Genomic DNA, 12,892 nt, shown 5'->3' with positions numbered 1-12,892 from the left:
AACACCTTGTCTTCACGGAAATTCCAGCACAGACACTATGGGCTAAATGAAACACAAAGTGATAGATCTATACAGCTAAAGGAAGTTGGTGTGGGCGGATACTATTGTATGCTACCATAACCCAAAGATTTGTATGAGATGCTTCAAGAGAAATGTCCCTTTTTAACTGCAAAAATAGTTGATACAACACTGTTTCAGGGATAAGACACTGAAAGTCTGATGACTTTACATACAGTGCTCCTCTCACCTACTTGCATGTGACTTAATGCGTTACTGAGAAAACACTCATAAAACTGCCTGTGTTATCATCTATGAAATTATGGCTTAGCTTTCTTTGTGCTCTAAGAAGTTATGCACCAGGTTGTCCTGTTCAGTGACTTAAGATCAATTCCTCTGCTTCAAAGGAGTATGACGAATTTTTCTTTCTATGTACATAGGAGCTAATTCTGGTTGTTACATGCAGATAATATTGAGAGAAGAGAGGCTATGAGGAGCATCTTCCTCATCAGCCCTCAGTCACAAGAGATGGCTACAGTACAGAAGGGATGTTCCTTGATCCATATGATTTCCTAGCTTTGATGAGGTGGCCAAAGGTCCCTTTTATATTATGACTGCAGCAAGATGCAAGAATTACTTGAATACACTGACTCCCTAAAATCGAAAAAGGGTTAGAGCTGGTGAATTATGTTTAGTACCAGCTCTCTATGGAGATATGTCTCAGGATGTCTAGCTTACTGAGTACTGCCACTCAGTTTGTAGTGAAAATTGTCAAACACTGAGAACCCAACATACATGTCAGGTATTTCATGATATATTAATTTGGGCAAGTTCTAGCTGGGTCGTGTGCTCTGAATGCTTGAGACTGGTCAAATCCCATCAAGGGCACTCCTGAAACACATCCTCTAGCTTGGCAATATCCAAAGGAACAAGGCCATTTCTGGATGTGGACCAAAGCTCAGTGTTTTGGGAGGACATGCTGATTTGCTTTAAGTGTGCAATCCTAATCTATGTGCACCCTCCATGGATGCACACTCTCCATATTCTCCCATGTTGGTTCTGTAGCCTGGTACTTCCAAGGCCAGCACGCATTGGGAGTTTGCCTGCAGCGGAACTCTGTAGGGTGGGCACTAGTCAAATAACTCAAGCTTATAAACCTATGAAACAGAAAAGAGGTAGAAGCTGGGACTTACAGTAAGCTAAGCCCAGTTATTACAAAGGGTTGTTAGATTCTTTTAACAATCAGGAACAGATACTATAATCTCACTTGCTAAAGCCTCATCTGTAAGTCCTGCTCATACCTAACTGACCTTGAAAATACGCAATAGTAGACTAATATTATAGCTATACCAAAAGTGGACAAAATAATAATTAAAAAAAATCATAAATAAGGAAAGTTTACCATGGTTCAGTGTTTCTTTCCATTACTTTTTGGGAGAGAATGAGGTATATGAATATCAGAAAAGAAGCAGCTTAAACTGTGATGCTTTCAGCTTTAATTATGAGCAACCCCAAGTCTCTGTTTACAGAAGAGAGATTACCTACATGTTATTTGAAAACCATTGGGTGTAAGTTTATAGTGGTAACATGCAAGTCTGATTTTCTTTCATACTTAGGATTTAATAGGTACAGAATGCTGCCCAAGGGAAAAAAAAATGAACAAGTAGTAACTTGATATTTATTCTACACAGACGTGAAGAAAGCTTAAAGAAATACACAATGTCTGAAACAGTGACATGTATATTTTAATTGTAAAGTTGCTTTTCTAATAGATTTTTCTCTTATGGAACAGGTTGAAATAGTTGCAACATTTTCCAGTGAAAAATATCCAACCTCAACACCAACTCCAAACATCCCAAACCACCGCAAAATTCTGTTTGGGAAATCTTATGGTGGAGTCATAAAAACTGCACTGAGTTTGTACAATCTGAAGTTGAGAAACAGTAGTATAATTTTGTATAAATGATGCTTTTTTTTTTCCAGGACCAGATTATTCTGTAAATATGGATTTCTTCTGCTTCCAGGATAGATTATATTTATCATCTACCCTGGAGAATATTACTGAAGAATCCTCAGGTGTTTTCAAGCACACAGATCCACAGCCCTGATACTCTGACTGCAGTAAGGAAGCACAAATATGATGTAATGAGAGGGGCAGTGGTGGAAATTCTAAAATCTGCATTGCCCTTCTGGTAAATCCATGTCTGCAGAAACAGAAACATTTCTGCAATATAAGCCTTGTTACTATTGTTCTTTTTTGCAGATGGAAGTAGAGCCATAGTCAGTGTAGGTGGTTCACCCAAGAACACGTGGAAGGTTTCTGACAGAACCAATATAGACTCATAGAATCATAGAATAATTAGGGTTGGAAAAGAACTTAAGATCACCTAGGTCCAACCCCCCTGCCATGGGCAGGGACACCTCATACTAAACCAATATCACCCAAGGCCTCGTCCAACCTGGTCTTGAACACTGCCAGGGATGGAGCATTCACAACCTCCCTGGGAAGCCCATTCCAGTGCCTCACCACCCTAACAGGAAAGAATTTCTTCCTTAGATCCAATTTAAACCTCCTCTAAGTTTGAACCCGTTACCCCTTGTCCTATCACTACAGTCCCTAATGAAGAGTCCCTCACCTCCATCCCTGTAGGCCCCCTTCAGATACTGGAAGGCTGCTATGAGGTCTCCACGCAGCCTTCTCTTCTCCAGGCTGAACAGCCCCAACTTTCTCAGCCTCTCTTCATATGGGAGGTGCTCCAGTCCCCTGGTCATCCTCGTGGCCCTCCTCTGGACTTGTTCTAACAGTACCATGTCCTTTTTATGTTGAGGACACCAGAACTGCACACAATAGTCCAATTGAGGTCTCACGAGAGCAGAGTAGAGGGGCAGGATCACCTCCTTTGACCTTCTGGTCATGCTCCTTTTGATGCAGGCCAGGATATGGTTGTCTTTCTGAGCTGCAAGTGCACACTGAAGCTGGCTCATGTTCATTTTCTCATCAACCAACACCCCCAAGTCCTTCTCCTCAGCGCTGCTCTGAATCACTTCTCTGCCCAACCTGTAGCTGTGCCTGGGATTGCTCCGACACAGGTGTTGGACCAATATGTGGACTGTGAGTTTATCTTTGCTCTTAGTTCATGCTGACTTGCATCCTGGATCTCCTTCTGACACTAGACCTTGAAAGCTGACTCATCACAGGTTCTTTAGTATGCTTAAGCTAAAGCCTATCTGAAAAACACAGGCCATTATTTTAAATTAACTTAATTTTACAGTGGAGAATTTTCATTTCATTATTATTTATAGCAAATGTATTTGATGCCTCAATTCCTTTTCCTTTTCTAACACAAGAATTGTCATTTGTGTTGCATTTTAAGACAAATTAAATTATAAAAAGACTCAGTTGTGTAACTATCAACACTATGGTATTTCTACTTATTACGGAGACAAACAAGGAGTGCATTGGAAAAAAACCCTGTGAATCTCGTTTCTGATCCTACTGAAGCAAGTAACCCATTATACCAAGGTTAATTTGTTGACTCATGATTTCCACTTATCCAATGATATACTGAATCATATGAACAAACCTCTACAATCTAATCAGGTTTTCTTATTGAATCCTGACCTTTTATACACCTTCTTCTTGATTATGAATGACAGTGACCTTTATCTAATTTAAAACACACATACTGATGCAAAAATATGCAAAGTACACATGTAAATTCTGAATTAAGATGAAGATGTGCATAATCTTCTGGAGAGAAATTGCTTTAGAGAGAGATGTTTATATTAAGGCCAATTGAGGGTATGTGGGGAGAAAAAGTGAATTAGCCAGAACTCAGATGGGTTTGGAAGCACAGCTGTGGAGGTAGTGAAGTTTGCTTAGATTTTCTCAGCTTCTATTTAGAATCCTGAAATGTCAACATAAATATCAATTTTTGTTATGCTATTTAGCATTTTACAGCATTCATGAAATGATCAAAATGCAGCGAAGTCAGACAAAATACCTCTTCACCTAAGATTTGGCAAACTATACCTCAGTATTCCATTTATGTTTCACTACAAATACATAATATTTAATTTCTACAACACAAAAGCTTGGTCAAATTTTCAACATTATGAAAGCTGGCTGGTTCATCTGGAGATCTTGTTTTTTTTTTTTTTTAGTTCAGAATATAATTAGGAACTGCTGCAAATACTGAAAAACAATAAAAAAATAAAAGAGTAATAACTCCCAGGTAAAAAGAAAGAACTCCCTAAGTTTTCTTTGGCTTGTTTATGTTCATCACTAATGAGTCTGAACTGAAATTACTAAAGATGAACCCAGCAATGGGCACAGTCTGAACCATTGTGTAATCCCATAATCCACTCTCTCTCTTCACAAGTCATTCCTTCCTCTTAATTGCTGCAAACCTAAGTGATAGACCAGTGGTTTTGCTCTATCCACTCTCTTAAAAATATATATTAAATATACATACATTTACAGAAAATTTTCAAAATTCTACGTAAAGAGCATCAAACCAAAAATGTAACAAACACATTCGTCCAAGAGACTCCAACCAAACAGTACCTGGCATTAGCATGTACATTCATGATTAACAACAGGGGGTTGTCAGACTGCTATTTCTGAAATAAACAGATTTATCCTGACAGATAATCAGCAGTTTTCACTACTTAATACATGTTATCATCTGCCGCTGACATCATTACATTAAAAGCACACTTAGTATAATCTTTCGTAGAAAATTAAACAGGTTTTATGGTACACTTTTGTTGGATTTTGGGGGAGATAGAGGGAAGCCCAAAGGAGAAACTGGAACATTAGAGAAAAGATACATGCCAACCAAGACAGGGAAGGTCCCCAGAAATGCTATCCTGTATTTGTTTTTTTCATAATCCATTAATGTAACTTTAAGTAAATTAAACCCAAATGTTCTGGCTGTAGATCATGTCCTGTACTTTTAAGCAGCCTTTCATAATGTCCTTGGCTGTCCTGCTATTACCTCAATACTCTTCTGTGTCTGTCTGTCCTTCCTGCTTCATGTAAGAAGAAGCCACATAAAGCACATTTGTGAAATATTTCTGTTTTTCTCACTTATAGATGTATTTTTGAGGCTGCCAGCAGGACATGGGGAGATCAGTGATATCAAGCATAACCTGTATAATTTTCTGGCAAGCTCAACATTTCTCTTCTTTAACTTTCAGGCATCTCCCTGTGGATCATCCCTCCCTTCCCTGAAAAAGGAGGCACTGGGTGACACATAACTCACCGGACATGAAGCGCAGAAGTTACTGAAATAATGGAAAAGTTCATCACAGACCAGTTCCATGACCTGCAGGAAATGTGGAACAAGGTCACTTATGCATGGGGTCCCTGTGGGCCCCCTCTTCCAAGTGGTCTACTCCTTCAGCTCTCTGTGTCTGCAGTGATCAAGTTAGTATTCAACATGGAAAATGACATTTTAGTAAGAGAAGCTTATTATACCTCCTGTTTATAATCCAAGTGAACTATTCTTGCATCAGTTGTAAAGCTGATGGGAATTATATATCGTCAGGTTCACTAGGGGAAATTCTGAAATTCCTTTCCTTTTTTAGATTTTAGGTTGCCAATTAACATTTTACTATTACTGTTCTATGAATTCATCTGATGCACCCAGTGCAAAGAGTAGGTAACAGAAATTACATGGGAGCTGTTTCTTGACTTTGACAAGTTTTTTATCCTCTTCATCAGACTGCAGTTTCTAAGTCATAGACTTAGACTGTTCTGTAGGGGCAAGTCAGATATCAAAGTGCTGGCTCCAGTGGCCTGTTGTGACCAGCTTTATTTCTCCAGAGACAGAACTTTCATCCCTCTTTCCGTCCTTTGTCTCACATGGGATGCATTTTGTCTCCTGCTTTCTTCTTTCATAACTTCATAGAAAGAGAAGTAAGGAATAGTGGCTAGTTACTGAGGGATGTTTATCCATTCACACTCATGCATTTTCATGTCACATTCTCCCCAAGGTTAACCCCTCCTTCCCACCCCAGACTGGCAGAATTAATACAGTGGGAGGGATGAAGTCCCTTAAGTGACAAATGTAACATTTAAAGAAGTGGCAGGATCACATAGACTTTAAATATGTCTAAATTCCTACGTACTCTTTGTCTCTTACAAAACCTAACCTTTGAGAATTATGTATGTGTTGGTTTAGAATCTCTTACCCTCCTTTATCACTTTATTCCTCTCCATAAAATTTCAGTGGCATTTAAAACTAATGTAGAATTTTACCACAGATCTTTTGCCTCAGGTACACTGGACAAACACTCAGCATCTCATACTCTGATGTAGAATGGAGAAAGAAATGCTAATCTAACCAAATTATTTCAGTGGTTTATTTTACTTCTAAAAGTGTTGCATGTCTACTGACCCTCATCCTTTATATTTCTTGTACACAGCGATGTTTGAGGTTGCTTAGATTTTTTGTTTGCATTAGATATTTTGTGTCCAAAGGTCAAGTGAGCACTGCTTTTGAATCAGATGCCTACTGGCTGCATTTCTAATAGTTAATTTTTTCACACTGAGAGAAATAAAAAAAAGTGGGAGACAGTTCAAGCTATCCCAAATAAACAGACAGAAGTAAAGCAACTATTACTTTTCCTGTGTGGACTGCTCTTGCTCATTTCTCCTCAAGAGATAACACTCTCTGACATAATGTCAGATAACCATGTTCAATGTTTCACAGACTTGCCATTTACAGATTCATTTCCACTCCACTTATTTTCTTTTTATCTGCCTCTTTTTTGGTGCATTTCATCAGTGAAAATTTTAATGTAGACTCCCCAGAAAAGGCACTAGGGAGACAGAGAGAGGCAAAAGGGTCCAACTTGACTTAAAACACCTCTAGAAATTATAAACGGAGTAGCAATGAAATGTTCTCATGAGAATAGTTGTTTGCATAAAATTCTCAACTGTTACTAAAGCTTCACTGCAGTTCCTGGGGAAGACAGATATATAAAGCCTCAGGTTAATTTCAGTCATTACCAAGCATTTTACATCTGCTGAGGAATTCCAAACATATAAAAGGATGTCAATCTAAACCTTTAGACTAAAATAAATAAATAAATAAGGAACAACTTCAAAGGCTGTCAGTAGGCAAGTTATGGATCTGATTCAGCTTTTAACCCCTAGAGGTATAAGCATGCTTTATCTGAAAAGAATTGCAAGGTCTGTACTCTGCAACATTACATTTTAATAATCTACAGTACAAAAAATGATAAGAGACTGTGATATAATTTTGTACATAATTTGATGAGAAGCTATGGGGAACATATTCTTTCTATGCAATTATAGAAAATACTAATGACAAATCATTGATCAAGAACTTTGTTGACAATTAGATTTCCTATTTATAGCTGTACACTTTCTTAAAGGCTTTACTACTTTTTAGGATTCCCGAATTTTCTTCCTTCACTAAAATATTTTTAAGGTATAGTTCAGCAAATATACCCGCTTAGAGCTGAAAACAACTAAGGCCTTTAAAAAGTTGAATGGAACTTATTAACAATCTCTACAACATCCTTTTAAGACGATCATTTATCTTTTTAAGTGTGCTTTGTAAAACCAGCAAAAAGAGTCTGATGGGAGTAAGAGCCCTGCATTATACACAGCTACAAGGTTTACTGCATCCTATAGATTCTGCTGCAAGGCACACTACAGTGGACCATCAGGTAACTTATCTTGGAGATGTTTGACTGAATTACTATAGCAATGGCAAGTTTGCAGAGGCAGAGGAAGGAACCACTCCAATAGAAAAAAGCAACTGGCCACAGAACACAGACAATCTTGTTTAGAAAACTTTATAGCATAAACCAGCCTGAAAATAAACACAAAAGTTCACTCCTTAGAGAGTTTACTGAAAATACATTCAGAGGCCTCAATAATATAAACACTTGATTTCTTCTTATTTATTTCAGTGTATCAAGGAATTAACTGAGTTACATCTGGTAAACCTGGTGAACCTACAAGGAGAATTGAGTAGATTATTTGGAAGTAAATGCATGAAATGCTTCTGATGACTCACAAAGGAGCACTTTTGTCCCTCTAAGACATTGGTCATTGGGTAAAAGGTGGAAAGGAAGTAGCAAATAACTGCCTGCTGCAACAATATTTTAATCCACTTACAAAAAATCTTCCTTGGAAAGGTCTTTTTTTCCCTTTTTCATAACTCCAGTGGTGAGTCATCTAATCTCATCTCTGTATATTGCTAAACTCCACAGGGATCACCTTTACTTCCCAACTTTATCCTGGCCAGAGATTCAGTCAGACAAAAGATCCTTAATGTCTTTCCTTAAGTTCAGCTCTCATCTCTAAAATCCATTCCCTTCTCTTTCACAAAATGAAAGAAGTCTTTTTTAGAAATACTTTCCCTCTCCCCTTATTTTTTTTTCCTCTTCTTTCTTCTGGGGGAGGCAGGATGCTGTATCAAATCGCTCTTTTCTATAAATCAAAATTGCTTTGTGTGAAGCAAGTTGCTGTGAAGAATATATTTCTTTTTCCCTGTGTAAAAAGGATTCTAAAATCATACTTTTAAAACTCATAGATCAAAAATACATGCTTGTTCTCCCTAAGTAACATTAATTTACTCAAAAAACTCTGCACTTGAAAGAGTTAATAAAAATTCTAATTACAGGATAAGAAAGAAAGGTCAGACTCCACTTACATCATTGTGAAGGGCTTTTATTACACACTCCTATAAAACATATTTCTTTTTTCAGTTGCCATCCTCACAGGGTAACCTGCATACCAATAGGATCTCCAAAATGCCATGAAGCAAAATATATTTATCTGCTAAATTCTATGTACAGTAACCTAACAAATGCCAGAGAAAGAAAGATTGCCCTCTGCACAGTAATACTTGTGTAGATGTCTTCTTTATGCTAACAATGACAAGGCTCTCTGGGTTTGTACTGTACTCCAGAATGCATTTATTTCAAAAAACAGACTGTACATCAAAGAGAAAAGGTGCACATTGTAGGCACCAAGATACTTAATATAGCAAGCAAGTACTCTTTCTTGAAGCTTGCTAATTAAAAATATCTAATGCAGAAAGGAAAAACAGAAAACGTATATCCCAAGTGTTTTTGAGGAAATTAGACAGGGTATGTTTTGGAGTATCTGTGCTTCTCTGTCCTGACTGGGCAACTGAATTCTAATTTTAAACTCCGTCTAAAGCTTCACAGAACTGTTATTTGATTAACTTGAGTGTGTTAGATAGTAAGTCTATACAAAAGCAGGGTGGCTCCAAATGTTATTATTGTAATTTCTTAACTCCAGCTGTGCAAGACAACAAACAAGAACTTTACTGTGGGACAAGTGTAAGTCAGAATAATTCTATTCTTTTGATATATTACACTTCAAATCCAGTATCTGTGATTTAACACATCCAAAGTGGTTTTTTATAGTTATTTTAGTCATTTGCATCCCTAAATTCTTACAACAACTGCAAAGAAATACACATTTAAAAAATGTAAGATTACTGTTGGCCTTCATAAAACTAGTGTGTGCTGTCAGATGCATTAATTCAGTATTTCATGTGATTTATGCTCAAAGTTAGAATATAATTAATGGAGGGCCTGACTTTCCTTTTCTTAAGGAGTTTTTAAGAATCACATTCAAACAGTTGTTTCTGAGTTGCACTTTGTTTGCAAAGAGCAAGAACTGCCTGTCCAACATTTCCAAACAATAGATATTAGCAGAGAACTGTGAGGGTTCCATTTCACCACAATTCTATTAACTGTATGTTTACCTTGTGGTCTAAATTTATGACAGGCCCATTTGCCGTGAGGCCTGGAGTTTCCTTGTTTACAATACTGCAAAGTAAAAGGTGACCTTTTTATTTTTGTTTAAAACCTTTCAACAGTTTGTTCTGCTCCAAAGATAGCACCTTAATAAGGTTTCAGGACAGAAAGCTCTCTTGATACTGTTTTCCTTTGGGGGGTACAGAGCACTGCATTAACTTACATAGACATTAGAAAAGAATTTTAAAAGAAAATACAAACTTGACTAAATATTATATTCATAGATTAGAAAGCTGATGTGCTAAGATCCTACCTGCCATTATGAAAAAGAAAAGAAAACCGGGGGGGGGGGATGGGGGGTGGAGATCGGGGAAGTGGGGATACATAGCTGTCTAAACAAACAGTTAAAGCAGCCATTTAAACAGTTGCACCTATACACACAAGTAACAAAAGCATCGAGCACCTGGCCAATTCTATTAGGACCTAATTCTGACAACAATATGCATCATTATATTGGGATCTGATAATGAGCAAACACTGGAGGCATTACATGTCTTTAGAAGAATCAGACTTCCTACCTTAGTAAGACAGATAGAAGGTAAGTCCCCCTTTAAAGAAAGTTGTAAGTAAAACCAGGCAGCAGTTGCAGTAAATTGAGTCCTTTCAGTCACTGTATACATGCAGCAGTTCTGCAATAAGGGAAAAATATAATGGGAGGAGCAGCTGTGAACGAGTGACCTCCTGAAGCTGAGTTCTCTTTGTGAATCAAGCACTGAGAGCCAGTGCCTCTGATTTGCATGGATTATCTCCACTTGAACAGATACATTTAAATTAACTGGCACAGGGGCAGCGGGATAAAAAAAAAAAAATAAAAAAAAAAAAGGAAGAGTAAGTGAGTGAGTGAAGGAGAGGGGAGCGGAGGAGAGCGAGGAAGGAGAGAGGAGAGAGATCGGGGCGCTTGGCTGGATACTCCGGTTCAGGCAGCGCTGCGTCTCAGAAGAGCTACAGCTCCCTCTTCATGTCACAGTTGTAAGATGAGGAAAGCTGTCATGGTCGAGTTTAAAACAGGTTTTTCCGCCCTCCTTCTCCCCACTTCCCGCTCCTACCCCCCGGCCGCCCCCCTCTTCCCCCCCCCCCCTTCTGATGGTCCATTTGATCAGATTTCTATAAACACTTAATAACTCAGTCTGTCATGCAGCTAGGGTTTTATACTGCAAGCCTCAAATGATTATAAATCTGGTAAACCCCACTAAATGATTTTAAACATGGAAATATTTTGAGCAGAGTAACTTATACAAATGGAGATGGGATATTTCCAAGTGTGCTGTGACAGATTTATTGTTTGTGAGTGTGCAGGTGTCTTTAAAATAGTTAAGGGAAGGTAGCATTCAAAGCACTTCTGTGCAGGAGAATAACAGGATGATGGTATGTGCTCCAGCCAGTATTTTCAACATTATCTAAAATCTATCAAGACAAAAGAGATACAAAAATTTGCATTCAACCGCTTCAGAATTTCTCCCTTATTAACATAAATACCACAAACATTACCTGTTGCACATTCCTGATTTGATTTAAATGCAGTACTTAAGCTGATTAGAGAAATATGAGAGTATGTTCAACCCTCTTCAACCTGTATCCAATCCAAGAGGAACCTTAGCTAAACTTTTTTTCTTTTGTTTATGAGTACTTCAAATTAGTTATTTTTACACTGAAATACAGAATTTTGTGAACCTCTACATGTATTCATTCCACTCTGAAAGTCATGAACAGAAAGTAGAATGGCTGGTCATGTGTCTTTTCATTACCAGCTGAAAACAGGAAAGGATGAAATTAACATTCTTTGAGAATAATTATTTGGTAAGATCTGGTGGGACAAAATGTCCCATATTAGCAGTTAAAACAGTTAACCTTTGTCTTGTAAGAGGCATGTCTTGCTCTAAAATTCTGCTAACCTGGTCAGAGATCAATAGAATGAAACCACCTACAAAGACACATAGGGCTAAATTCTGTCTCTTGCTTATTTGCAGTTGAAGTAGAGTCCAACGTGAGTCTGTTGTGTTCCTGTTAGTGATTCACATTTCGGGGGTAAAGCCCTAGAAGTTTTCTTTGTAGGACCCCAACATTTATTGGAACACAGATTCCAGAATGATGCCTCTGTCTGAACAGAATATGTCGTAAGTACTGTACTTAATCTAGTAATGAGAAATTGCTTCTTGGAAATAATCACATTTACAGTAAAATTTGCTGCAGATAAATGATTACATAGATATTGGACAAAATACTGAAGAATATATTTGGATTTCCTAATACATGCTATATGGCACATTTATTGGTGTCTGCCTGAGCCCCATAAAGTGCTTCCTCTGAGAAGTGCTCCAGGTTCACTGAAGAAGGTTTGGGATTTTGATTATTTTATTATGGGAGGGGGAAGGATCCTTCAACAAGACTCTGTATATCTGAATATTTACCCTGATAATATTTAACCTCACCTAAATCTTATCTTTACCTGTGCAGTCTCCAGAACTTCTCAGCCCTGTTCTTTGGTCGTATCTTATGTGCTTGTTGGGCACAAAATTGTATTTCAAATTTTCTCTCTTGTTCTTTTTGCTGTGACCGCTCACTAGGTAATAACAGCTGAATTTGACTCCAGCAGGGCCTTCAGGAAACTAGTCTTAGTATCTAACCTGTGTATGATAGCTGTGGAAAGCAGCCTCCCAGTTGATAGGTGGCTTTGAAAAAGATGGACTGTGAACCAAATTTGCTCCTATTACTTTGCACCCTGCAATACACCTCTCAGTCCTGCAGTATGCCAAGCTGATAATGGCACAGCTGTTCAGTCCCACCAACCTGTACATCACCCGCAAAAGGGATGCCCAGAAAAAGGAAGAAATATCCAGCAATAAGAGGGATTTTCACCTTAAAGTTACACGTAAGAGGAAATGTAAGGAAATGAGAGAGCCATGGACGGTACAAGACAAATTTTAGAGACAATGTAAACTGGATGCAGCAGCTGTGGGATGTCTTATTCTCTGGAAAGATATGGACGCCTGAAGTGTCATCTGCTAAAGTTCATGAAAAGAAGATGTGCCTGGAGGCAGTGTTGAATGAAGATGTGTGTTTA

At 38.0% G+C, this 12,892-nt stretch overlaps 1 long non-coding RNA gene across 1 annotated transcript in view; it reads right to left on the bottom strand.

The window, feature by feature from the left end:
- Window positions 1-10,583, bottom strand: part of LOC115946852 (uncharacterized) — a 90,459-nt gene extending 79,876 nt beyond the window's left edge. The window contains exon 1 of the long non-coding RNA XR_004080868.1: window positions 10,350-10,583. This is a non-coding gene — a long non-coding RNA (uncharacterized lncRNA). The remainder of the gene's footprint in view (window positions 1-10,349) is intronic.
- Between the last annotated feature and the right edge of the window lie 2,309 nt (window positions 10,584-12,892).

Source organism: Melopsittacus undulatus, chromosome 6, assembly GCF_012275295.1.
Source record: "Melopsittacus undulatus isolate bMelUnd1 chromosome 6, bMelUnd1.mat.Z, whole genome shotgun sequence".
In the NCBI taxonomy this organism is placed as follows: Eukaryota; Metazoa; Chordata; class Aves; order Psittaciformes; family Psittaculidae; genus Melopsittacus; species Melopsittacus undulatus.
This window is presented reverse-complemented; position numbering and strand designations above follow the sequence as displayed.